Here is a 12,888-nt window from a genome sequence, read left to right as displayed (position 1 = left end):
CTGATCTTGTGCTTACCTGAACTCACATACTAGCAAATCTGCACATATAGACTTACAAGCATTCCTACACACACAAACACACTTACAAACCATGCAAACACAGAATCACACTTGCAGATGCATAGAGCAGACATGTACACACAAGTGTACAAGCACCTCGACATATGTACAGGCAAAGTACGTCTGCACAAACAAGTGCCTTTGCACACAGACACATGTGTACAAGCATCTCTACAGACACATATGCATGCACCCACATTGACACATAATGAAGATAAAATCAGGAGGATGATGTTCAGCATCCCAAGCCTGTGCTGCCACCAGGTGAATAGCGGGAGAGGGCAAAATCAAGATTTGCAACCATTTCGAGATTCACCCTTTTTTCTCCCGATGGCATGTTCTGGATCTCTCCCCAAAATGGTGAGATCCTAATTTGCATTCATTTCAATGTCATTAACGAGATTAAAGTTGAATGCAGCAACCTCCTGGGAATAGCCGACTCCCCAGCGAGAAGTCAAATGGGCATCATTTAGTACTCCTTTACAAAAACCTAAAGCTGGCGCAATGGCTCCTGATGGCAGGTGAGTAGCCCTTTCCATTTACCTGCATGCAGCTCAAGGGCACCAGAGCTTCTTGTGTGTGTGTGTGTGTGTGTGTGTGTGTGTGTGGCGGGGGGGGGGTGCAGAGCTCAGGGCCGCTGGGCTTGGTCGGGAGGCTGGAGAGTTCCAGGCCAGGGGTCGCCCTTGGCTGAAGTGGGGGCTGAGGGGCTTTGCATCTGTGGGGCCTTCAAGTCATCTTTAAATGTTGTGGAGACCCATAATAGGGGCAACCAAAGCTGCAGCCTGTCTGTCCTACCAAACTCTCCCAGGACAGAATCCTGCTGCAGCTTCCCTCATAAAAGGCAATTTCACCCCCTTTCACTGTGAGCAACCTCTTGCTTCACAGCTGAAAGCTAATTCAAATGAGGAGTTAGCCTTGTTAGTCGTGAGAGCAATTCACAGCTGCAGGTTGTGTTTGCTGCTTGCTCCTGCTGGTGGTGGTTACAAATGCCCGGAGGCTGCTGTTGCTGTTTCCTTCCTTTTCTGTAGCCAGAAAGAAGGACAATTTTTTAAAAGATACCTGGGAACTGGAACACCAGGCTCAGGGGAATGTATGAGTCCAGAAAGCAATCCAGATTGAAGCAAGAAGATGCTGCGAGTCCTGGTGTGGACATTGTTCCAAATAGGGCCAGTTTATGATGCCGTTGAAGAAATGTTTTCGCAGAATGCTGATGCTTTTGTTGCTGGTGTGCTAAGTGCTGTGTGTAACTCGCACGTCACAGCAGGATACACACGCTGCAAGTCAAGCATGTTCAACTGCACCTTGAGCAGTGATGGAATATGTGGGTGCCAGGATTTGGTTCTGGTGAGATTGGGCTGGTTGGGAGTGCCTGCACAGCTGCGGCTCCTCAACAGAGAATGAAACTGATACGTGGTACAAACCACACATTGATGGACAGATCATTTCTGGGACAACGTTCTGGACATGATAACATAGTCTTAGGCTTATCCTCCATTTCTGTTGAGGAATCTGCGAGGGGTGATACTTGTTTGGTTTTTTTGTGAAAATGGGCTGATGGATTTCCGGTGGCAGCCATGGCGTGAGTGGTCACATATTGGGCAGGTCCCTCTTGTGGCGGTGCTTTTGGGCCTTTTCCCGGGCGGATGCTTTAATGTAAAAAGGTGCAGGAATAGTGAGGAAGAGTTTATTCCACCGGTCGATGGATTCGTGGACCAGAAGTGGTTTTAGGCGGAAGGAGCTGTCAGAGCGAGAAACTTTGCTTGCGACACAGAGGAAGATGGCCCTACCATCTCAGTGGTCTATGGAGCAGCTGGTGGACTTCTTGAACGAGAAGTTCACCCAGCAGAGGAAGGCGTCTCTGGAATATCTGGCGAGGACGGTGGATCCGTTTAAGGCGGGGATCGACCGTGTGGGGATGAGGTTGGAGACTCAAAACCAGCCGACCCAGAAGGTGATGGAGTTGGTGGGGGAGTATGAGGAGCAGCTTACTTCGTTGGCGGCTGAGATGGGGGTGATGCTAGATATCCAGAAGCGGCTTCAGGAGAAGGTGGAGGATCTGGAGAACCGCTTCCGGAGACTGAATCTGAGGATTGTGGGGTTGCCAGAGGGCATTGAGGGAGCGGACACTGGCTCGTATGTAGCCAAGATGTTGGAGAAGTTGTTGGGAGAGGGGGGTCTTCAAACGGCCCCTGGAGGTGGACCAGAACACACAGGGCGCTGATAAGGAAGCCGCAAATTTGAGTTTCCAGATGGGAACAGGTTTCTGTATCTGCAGGTATGGGACTTTGTGTCCCCTAAGTGGACTACAGGATAAGGTGATGTCAAAAACAGGGGTTGGAGAGGGTCTCGGAAATATATAAGGAATAGAGGGAGTGGGAAGGGGTCCGAATCAGGGAGGTGACGAGGAAGTAGGAGGAAGAATTGGGAGGGGAACTGGAAGACGGACTATGGAAAAAGGCCTTGAAGAGAGTCGGTTCATCCTCGTCGTGTGCCAGGCTTAGCCTGATCCAGTTCAAGGTGGTCCATTGGGCTCATATGACTGTGGCCCAGATGAGTAGGTTTCTTGAGGAAGTGGAGGACAGGTGCGGGCAGTATGAGGGAAACCCGGCAAATCACATACACATGTTCTGGGGGTGTCCGAAGTTGAGGGGATTCTGACAGGGATTTGCGGACGTCATGTCAGAGGTCCTGGAAGCGAGGGTGACTCCAAGTCCAGAAATGGCAATATTTGGGGTATCGGTAGATCCGAGGGCCCAGGGAGGAGAGAAGCCGACGTTTTGGCCTTTGTCTCTCTGGTGGCTCGGAGACAGATTTTGTTGGGATGGAGGGACTCGGACCCTCCAAAGTCAGGAGTGTGGGTTAGTGACATGGCAGGGTTTCTCAGGCTGGAAAAGACTAAGTTCGCCTTGAGAGGTTCAATTCAGGAGTTCGCTCAGAGGTGGCAGCCGTTCATTGACTTCTTTAAGGAAAACTGACCGTCAGCAGTAAGAGAGGGGGGGCAGGGGGGAGGGGGTGAATGGGAGGCATGGCAGTGTGAAATAAGGACAGGAATCTAATATACGAGTAGTTAGAAGCTAGGGTGGGGGGGGGGGGTAGTTGGGTATGTTATGGTGATGTGTGCGTCGGTTCGCTCGGTTGTTTAGAATGTTAAATTGTTAAACTGTGAAAATTACAAATGCTTCAATAAAATATTTTCTAAAAAAAAAATAAGGAAGCCGCAGGGTAACGAGTCACCATGGGCGATGGTGGTGTGATTGCATCGATCTCTGGATAAGGAACAGATCCGCCAGGCAGACTTGGCGGTGTACCTGGGAAGGCAGTGAACTTCGAGTATACCAGGACCTGAGTGCGGAGTTGGCCAAGAGGAGAGACAGCTTTAACAGAGTGAAGGCTGCCCTCTTTAACAAGGGGGTGAAGTTTGGGATGCTGTACCCAGCCCGCCTATGGATGAAGTGCAATGGTCTGGAATACTATTTTGGGATGCTGGAGGAAGCGATGGAGTTTGTGAGAGACAATGGACGATGAAGGACGAACCCCTGTCGCTGTGTACGTAGCTGGGGAAGCCGAACAGGGTGAAGATACTGTGCAGGGCTCTGATGACTGTGTGGGAGGTCATATCGGGGCATGGGATAGCAAATGGAAAACGGGAGAATTCGTCTATGACATTGAGGAAGTACACATTTCGATTGGTCGAGGGGAGTGGCCCTTTGAAATCGAGGCTCAGGCATTCAAAGGACCGGGAAGCCTTTACCAGGTGGGCCTTGTCTGATCTATAGAAGTGGGGTTTGCACTCTGCGCAGATCGGGCAATCCCTGGTGATGGCTTTTACACCCTCGGTGGAGAAAGGCAGATTCTGGGCTTTGATGGAGTGGGCGAGCCGGGTGACCCCCGGGTGGCAGAGGTCATTGTGGATAGCCTGTAATCGGTCGTCTTGCGCGCTGGCGCATGTGCCGCGCGACAGGGCATCTGGGGGCTCGTTGAACTTCCCCGGCCGATATATGTTGGCATAATTATAGGTGGAGAGTTCGATCCTCCACCTCAAGATTTTATCGTTTTTTATTTTGCCCCGTTGCGAGTTGTCGAACATGAAGGCAACCGATCTCTGGTCGGTGATGAGGGTCTAATAAATACCCTGTCCTGCTATACCGCCTGCTGCGAGTGGCTACGGGTTTGCAGTTAGCAGTGAGATTAGCGAAGAGTGGAGGGGGGTCGATTTTTAGAGTCGCTAAGCTGCATATAGTGAGAGGAGGAAGGGGTCCGCCGAAGCTGAGTGTGAGGCTCCTAAGATTGCATTGAAAATCGAGCCCGAGTAGGAGTGGGGCGCAGAGGTCTGGGAGTACGTACAGCTGGAAATTAGAGTAGCTGGCGCCCTGTATTGTTAGGGTCGCAATGGTGCGCCCTTGTATTTGGACCGAGTGCGAACCCGAGGCGAGGGAGATAGTTTGCCGTGCAGGGAGGATATGGAGTGAACAGCGCCTTACCGTGTCTGGATGTACAAAGCTCTCTGTGCTCCCAATGTCAAACAAGCAGCGTGTTTCGTGCCCATTGACCCGGACGGTCATCATCAAGTTCCTGAGGTGCTTTGGCCGTGACTGGTCGAGGGTGACAGCGCCAAGCTGCGGGTAGCCGGTGTGGTCGGACGTGGTGGGGTGGTCCCAAGATGGCTGCCCCCGTCGATCGCACGTGTCGGGCGGCGTTGGAGATGGCGGCCAAGATGGTGGACCCCGTCGGTCACACATGTCGGGTGGCGTTGAAGATGGCGGCCCCTATAAGTCGCACATGTTGGGTAGAGTTAAAGATGGCTGCCCCCATGGACACCACGACACCGATGACGCGTCCGAAGGGAGCAGTATCGGCAGGCACGCAGCCACGCTGCGGGGTCTGTGAGTCTGAAAATTGGGCATGTGATTTCGGAGTTTTGGATCTGGCCAGGCAGACTTTGGCAAGGTGTCCTTACTTGACACAGTCGCTGCCTGAGGTGCTGGTTCTGGCCGCAGAAATAGAAGTTCGCCCCACGTGTTGGGCGGGCAGCCGCGCGGCACAGGCCTGGGGCACCCTCTGATCGGGTGTCCACGAGGGGCTCGCGTCGTCGGAGGGGAAAGCATTGAGGCTCTGAAACTCTACTTCTAAGGAGGTGGATAGTTTTACCGTCTCTTCTAGGTCGAGGGCGCCCTTTTCGAGCAAGCGCTGTCTGACATAGTTGGACCGGAGTCCAGCCACATAGGTGTCCTGGATGGCTGGTTCCATGTGCTACGAGGCCGTGAAGTCATTGTAGTTACAGTTTCTGGCGAGTACCTGCAGGCCGCGTAGGTATTCCTCCAGCAATTCGCCAGGGCGTTGGTGAGGAGATGCCGCGCGAACATTTCGTTCACCAGCCTCACATACTGCCTTTTCAGGATCGCGACCACATCAGCGTACGAGGTCGCTTCCTCGATCCGCACGGAGATTCTGTAGCTCACCTGGGCATGGAGGAGACTCAGTTTCTGTTCCTCGGTGATGGTGGGCAAGGGGGAGGCGCCAAGATAGGCCTCGAAACAGTGGAGCCAGTGCAAAAAAATCCCTTTGGCTTCAGCTGCCTATGGGTCGTGTTCCAGTCGATCAGGTTTGAGGGCTGCTTCCATAACAATATTGTAGCTGATTAAATTGATGCGACCATCAATTTACACGAGACTAAGAGTTGAAGTGAACAGTGGTTTTAATCAGCTAGAACTGTGCCTGCCTGTGACTGCTCTGTACTGAGTGCTGCCTACAGACTGCAGATCTATATACCTCCCCCAAGGGGGCGGAGCCATAGGCGGAGCCATAGGCGGAGCCCACAAGGGCACCAACATAATACAATCAGTGGCGGACTGGCCAGGGTGTCAGCTTGCCCGATGGCAAGTGGGCGCCTGATGAAGTGGGCCCCCTACATCAAATAAAAATGCAATAAAGAAACAAACACAGACAACTGTTTTAGTAATAAAAAGGAATAAGAAAAAAAAGAGAACAGGACACAAATAAGCGGTGCATGAAAAGGAACGAAGCAGGGGAGGTAGTGGAAGGATGTGGAATAGGGGGGCCCGGGTCGGGCATAATTAAGGAAATTCCATGTTTTCAGCAAGAGTGTGTGAATTTAAAGATAAAGTTACAATTCGTGATTTGAGATGGTCGGCAACTTCAAAGGATATCAAGCAGTAGTATTGGTTCAGCCGGTACATCGGTCCGGGGCCCGGAGAGCCAAGAAGGGGCCAGTGAATCTCTGAAGGGCCCTTAAAAATTATAATTAATTAGATAAATAAATCTCCAACTTCTTTCCTGAGATTTGTATTCCAACTAAATAAAATATAATTGTTTTTAAAAAGAGCAATACCAAATAAAAATGCAATAAAGAAACAAACAAATAATCACTCAGTGTATGAAGGAACGAAGCAGTGTTAAATGGATGTGAAAAGTAGTGGAGGGGGGGGGGGGGGGGGGGGGGGGGGGGGGGGGGGCTGGTTCACCCGGGTCGGACATAGTTGGAAATCCACGTTTTCAGCAAGAGTGTGTGAATTTAAAGATAAAGTTACAGTTCGTGATTTGAGATGGTCGGCAACTTGAAAGGATATCAAGCAGCACACAGGGTTGTGAGGTCACCGAAAAGGCAAAGCGGTACCTTTGACCATGAATCATGAGGTCAAAGATATTGAAGTGATAAGCCATGATCGGTAAACTCAAAGGGTTGCGACTTGTAACACTACACTGGTATCAAACTGGACATGTTAACTTTGGTCGTGGGACCATTCTTAATGTCTTACTATAGTCGGACCAAACTTCTAAGTTTCAACAGTTGTCTCAGTTGCTTGCTGGTGTGAACACTGGACAGTGGATTGTCTCCTCTTCTGAAGCTGCATAGGCCACAGTAGTATTGACTAATGAACATAGCCTATTGAAGTGTAAGTAAGTTATTTTATATTTTTTATCAAGTAGGGGTTTATCTGGCGTTCCTTCAAGTTATTCTTGATATCATCAATATTCATTTTTCCCAATGTGAGCTATTTTTAATTAAGTTTTTATTTCAGGAATATTACCCCTAACAGCATGGAAAATAAAAAGCATAAATCTGGGTCACTAAAACGCAAAGAACAAAAAGAAGCAGAAAGGAAGGAATCAGCCAAGCGAAGCAGGCCTATTACAGAGTTTATAATACCACAAGCACAATCCACATCAATATCCAGTTCTGCAACAAATAATCAAGAAGCAAGAAACAATGCTCATGGTGATGATGCAATGACATGCGAGTTACAAGAACAGAGACGAGCTATGTAGAGACAAATACAAGTGCATCCATTACTAATCAACCCAGGCCCAATATTTCTTCTGGCTTCCTTGTTCCGGTATCTGTACTGCCTGTAGTTGCAACATCTGAACACATAGCTTCAACTAGTGACAGGGAATCAGATATTCCTTCAAGCATAAATGACTTGGTTTCTGAAGCACATCCTGTAAATGAACCTACGCAAGAAAATGAAAGATCAATTACTGGAATCTTCCAATATCCATCACGAGCAAAGCTAAAACAGTTTTTTGCTGAACATCCACTTCAGCCACTTGATGATCTGCCATTTGATGCTCGTTTCTAAGAGAGGAAAATTATAAATGACTCAGTCCCAAGAAAATGGCTAACATGTAACAAAGAAAATAGATGCTTATAGTGTTCATACTGCTTAGCCTTTGAGTTTCCCAACACTTGTAATCCATCACCCTTTGTACGTGGCTTTAGTGACTACAGGCGTATTAGCCAGAGCTTGACTTTACATGAATCGACAACAACACATGTCAGAAATGCTCAGCAATATATCAGTGTGGTTAATGATGGCACCTTAGATAAATTTTTTGCAGCATCACTAATTAAAAGGAAAGAAGAAGTATTGAAGCAGAGAAGTATTGTCATGAGGATTATAGACATCATAAAGATGTTAGGCAAGCAAGCACTTCCTTTTCGAGGTCACAGAAATGAATCGGCCTACACTCTAGATAATGAGGTTCTGAATCATGGCAATTTTTTAGCTACAGTGCAGTTGATGGCAAAATATGACCCCATTATGGCAGCTCACATTTCTGCAGTGCAAAACAAGTCTAAACAAAGAATCAAACGATTAGAGCAACAAGGAAAGGCTCAAAGTAAAGCCCGTGGTGGACTTGTTACATATCTGAGTAAAACAACTATAAACATGTTAATCAAAATTATGAAGAATATGATACAAGAAATAATTAGTCATGAAGTTTCTCAAGCAAAATATTATTCTATTCAGGTTGATTCAACACAAGATAATTCATCCATCGATCAGTTTAGCATTATTATTCAGTATGTGCTTAAAGGTATTATCTGTGAGCGACTACTTTCAGTTGTGCCAAGTAATGATGGTACAGGACAGGGAGTTTTTGATCTATTGATTGAAACATTACAGTATCTTAAAATTGACCCCCAAAAGTGTTTATCTGATAGCAGAGATGGTGCTGCAAGCTACCATGGCCAGTATAATGGTTTACAAAGTAAAATTGCTGATGTGGCTGATCAACATGTTCCTATATGGTGCTATGCCCATGTCTTGAATTTGATGATAACTGAAACAACAAAATGTTGTGTGCCTGCAGTTTCTTTTTTCAATTTGCTCCAGAATATAGCAACTTTTGTGAAAGCATCATACAAGAGAATGGCTGTATGGATAGAAGTTGTTGGAAAACATCTAGGACAAGAAAAAATGAAACGATTAAAGCTAATTGGTGAGACCAGATGGTCAGGAAAATCCAATGCAGCAGCAACTATATTTGGACGTTTTGATGATGCCGCTGCCAGTACTTTCGTAAATCTATTGACATGCTTATCAATGGTATAAGATTCAGAAAAGTTTGATGCAAAAACAAAACATGAAGCAAATGTTTTACTTCAAAGTCTTCTAAAGTTTGAAACCATATTGACAGCATTTACTTACTTGTATATATTTGAAACTATAACCCCGTTATCAAGTTATCTACATAGATATGTTTACTGCATGGAGTTTGGTAGATTCAGCTACAACAAAGTTGAAGGAACAGACAAGAACATTTGATAACGTTCACAGCAAGGCTTTGGAATTTGTAAATAAATGTAATGACAGGATTTCACAGATCAATATGGATGAAAATCAAACATTGGAAATTGATGCGTTGGAAACAGCATTGCCAGTTAAGAGACAGAAGAAGATGAAAAGAATGGCAGATGAGCTTATTGATGATGAAAGAAATTCCTCAGATTCTCTAGCTGATTTTCAAGTAAATGTGTTTAACCTAATAATGGATCACATTGTCCAGTCGCTAGAATCACGCTTTGTACAACACAAACAGTTGTAGAAAGATTTGTCCTGCTTGGACCCAGCAAAGTTTAAAACTATTGCAGACAAAGGCCTTGAAGATGAAGCATTGGAAGGTATTATTAAGCTGTTTCCACAAATCAGCAAAGATCAAGTAATATTGGAATTGTTTTCTTTTGCTTCAAACTTTGATGTATTAAAGCTATTGCTTAACGATGGTGAGAATATGGATTCCAGTTGCAACAATTGTAAGATTTGCAGCACTTGCCCATCGTGTGTACTAAAAATTCTGGCATCCAACAGACTTCATGACAAGGCATATGATAACCTTTATGAACTTTATAAAGTCATCTGCACACTATCAGTTACTCAAGTCCAATGTGAGAGGACATTTTCAAAGCTAAAGATCATAAAGACAAGGTTAAGAAATTCGCTGTCTGAGGAGAATTTGGAATCATACATGTTGCTATTCATTGAAAAGGAATTGTTAGATGAATTGGATGCAGAAGCAATTATTGGCAGATTCGCACAATCATCTAGCGAACACAAACAATTGCTCTTAATATAGTGGACTGCATGCAATGCTCTATTGTGCTTTTGAACTATCTGTTAATGTGTAAATTGTGCAGTAAACTATTTAAAAACCAATTACTTAAAATAAAAAAATAAAAATAAAAAATTCAATTATAACATTCTGTATTTACATTTGGTATCTGCTGCCAGTAATATGTACAGTACATGTACACTGTAATTACTAAGAAATACACATTTTTTCCACAAAAAATTTAATTGTACCCTTTTTTCCATATGTATTTTTTGAAAATTTTATTTATTCGTTATGAAAATTAAATGATAGCATTGTAGTTGTGGGTGGGCCCCCTTTGTCTCCTGGCAACCAATATTTTTAGACCCAGTCCGCCACTGAATACAATGTAATGTAGTGTAATACAATGGTGGGCCATAGGTGGAGCCCACAATGGCATCAACATAATAAATACAATGTAATGTAATGTAAAACAATGGTGAATTGTAGCAATAATACATTCACCACAGGCTCAACGTCTGCAATTTCACCCTCCGCCCCTGTTCAATGTCAGTTTCGACATTGCGTTCTTTTTGGTAAGCTTAACGGCCGGGAAAGTCCTTTTTTTTAAACTCGTGATCAGGCAGATACGCCCGAGTGCCAAAGCTTGCCCGGGAGATACTTGAGATGCAGCTGCTACTTTATGCTGCCGCAACGGAAGTCAGGGAATCCTGTTTGATAAATCTATTAGATTTCTTTGATAACATAAATAGGAGGGCATAAAACTGTAGCACAAAGGGACTTGGGGGTCTCTTTGTTCATGAACCCTAAAAAGCTAGCATACAGGTGAGAGACTGAGTAAATTAGGCTTCCTCATTGTCCAAACGGGCTTGATAGGGTGAAAGATGAGAGATTTTACCATTTGGTTGGGCAACCTAAAACACAGGGCACAGTCTCAGGACAAGGGGTTTCGGATTTTCAGGACTGAGGGGGAGAGAAATTACTTCACCCAATGGGCTGTAAATCTTCGAAAACTCTCTACCCCAGATACATTTCAGGCTGAGATGGCAGATTTTTGGTCTCAGGGAATTAAGAGATATGGGGAGTGGGTTGAAAAATGGAGTTGAAACCCAAGATCGGCCATGATAAATGGAACAGCTGACATAACATCTACAAATATTTTCTTTATTTGTCAGTGAGGGTAGGAATAACCGATAAGGACAGCATTTATTGTTCATCCTAATTACCCATGGAAAGGATCTGGTGAGCTACCCTTTTGATCTGCTTCATGACTTAAGGTGTAGCATGATAGCATAGTGGTTAACATAGTTGCTTCACAGCTCCAGGGTCCCAGTTTCGATTACCGGCTTGGGTCACTGTCTGTGCAGAGTCTGTTTGTTTTCCCTGTGTCTGCATGGTTTTCCTCCGGGTGCTCCAGTTTCCTGCCACAGTCCAAAGATGTGCAGGTTAGGTGGATTGGCCATGCTAAATTGCCCTTTGTGTCCAAAAAATAGGTTAAGTGGGGTTACTGAGTTACGGGGATAGGGTGGAGGCGTGGGCTTGAGTAGGGTTCTCTTCCCAAGGGCCGGTGCAGACTCAATGGGCCAAATGGCCACCATCTTCTCTATAAATGCTATGACTATGACTCCCTCCACAATGGTGTTAGAAGGGAGTTTCCGGTGCTTGAATCCAGTGGCAACAAAGGAACAGATAATGGGCGGAATTCTATGACAGTGGGATACTCTTTTCCTGATGGTGTTGGGCTGCCCCACACTGGGAGACCCCATTGACTGGCCGGCGTAACGGAGAATCCCGCCAGCGGGTTGAGGCAGGGTGGAGAATCCAGCCCAATATATTTCCAAGTCAGCATGGTATATTGACTTGGGTGGTCAGTTCTCATGGGATGGTGTTACCATGCATCTATTGCTCTTATTCTGCCAGGTTGTATAGGTTCCACATTTAGAAGATGCTGGCCAAGGAAGCATTGCTGTCATTGTGTACCGGAGCTGCAGGGAGAAACGCTTTGAACTCTGAGGTAGGATATAAATCAAGGAGACTGCTTTATCCTGGAATGGGGGTGAGGGAATAGAGGGAAAGGAACAGGCAAATCCTAATTGTGGAGCTGTGGAAAGGAACAGGCGAATCCTAATTGTGGTTCTTCAACTTGGTAAACACATGGTGCATGACAAAGATCCTGGCACTGACGCCAACAGACTGTACACAACGGGTATATTCAGGCAACAAGAAAACCATCCAGGATTCCGTCAGAAACAGCAACATGCGACAAACCAGAAAATGATGATGATGTCACAATTAAGTCGAAGAGCAGTAGCACATCTTTCATACCATCAATCTGCTGGAAAACAATGATGACATCACATCGTACAAAACGCCACGGTTTAAATTACCTGCCCTCAGAATATTGCTAACTATTTCTTATTTGCCAAGGTTGACACAGAAGGAAATGTCAACATACTACCACTGTTAATTCTCTACAAGGCATGTGTCCACAGATGTGGAAGGCCATGACGAAGCCCACTGCTGTGAAACTCTCAGCATATAAAAAACAGTTCACTAATTCTATGTGCTGGATGTAAAGTCCTGGAGTGCAAGTACAAAAGGATGTGCCTTTAGTGCCAGGACGACTAGCAAAACCTCTTCAAAGCACTGAAACAGTCATTATCAGATGCATTGACATTTTAATTTTACAATCCTAGGGAGACAACTACCCCGGAGAGAGATGCCTCACAGAGAATTCTGGAAGCGCGCATACTACAAACCGGTAAACAGATCGCATTTGCTCCAAAATCTCTGTCTGTAATTCAATACAACTACTCCAACAATGAATGGGGAAACACAAGTCAGGCAATATTGCAGACCACCCTGGGACCCTGACTTCAGCTAAAATCATAGGCACTCCTGAGGGAGCACGTGAGGGTAACCAAATCTCTGAGGATTACAAGAATGTTGTATCCGAAGGAGGAATGTCCACAT

At 45.7% G+C, this 12,888-nt stretch overlaps 1 protein-coding gene across 3 annotated transcripts in view; it reads right to left on the bottom strand.

The window, feature by feature from the left end:
• The window catches only part of LOC119963342, a 320,297-nt gene that overhangs the window by 293,543 nt on the left and 13,866 nt on the right, over positions 1-12,888 (bottom strand). The gene's annotated exons all lie outside the window — the stretch shown is intronic.

The sequence above is a fragment of the Scyliorhinus canicula genome, chromosome 3, assembly GCF_902713615.1.
Source record: "Scyliorhinus canicula chromosome 3, sScyCan1.1, whole genome shotgun sequence".
Taxonomy (NCBI): domain Eukaryota; kingdom Metazoa; phylum Chordata; class Chondrichthyes; order Carcharhiniformes; family Scyliorhinidae; genus Scyliorhinus; species Scyliorhinus canicula.
This window is presented reverse-complemented; position numbering and strand designations above follow the sequence as displayed.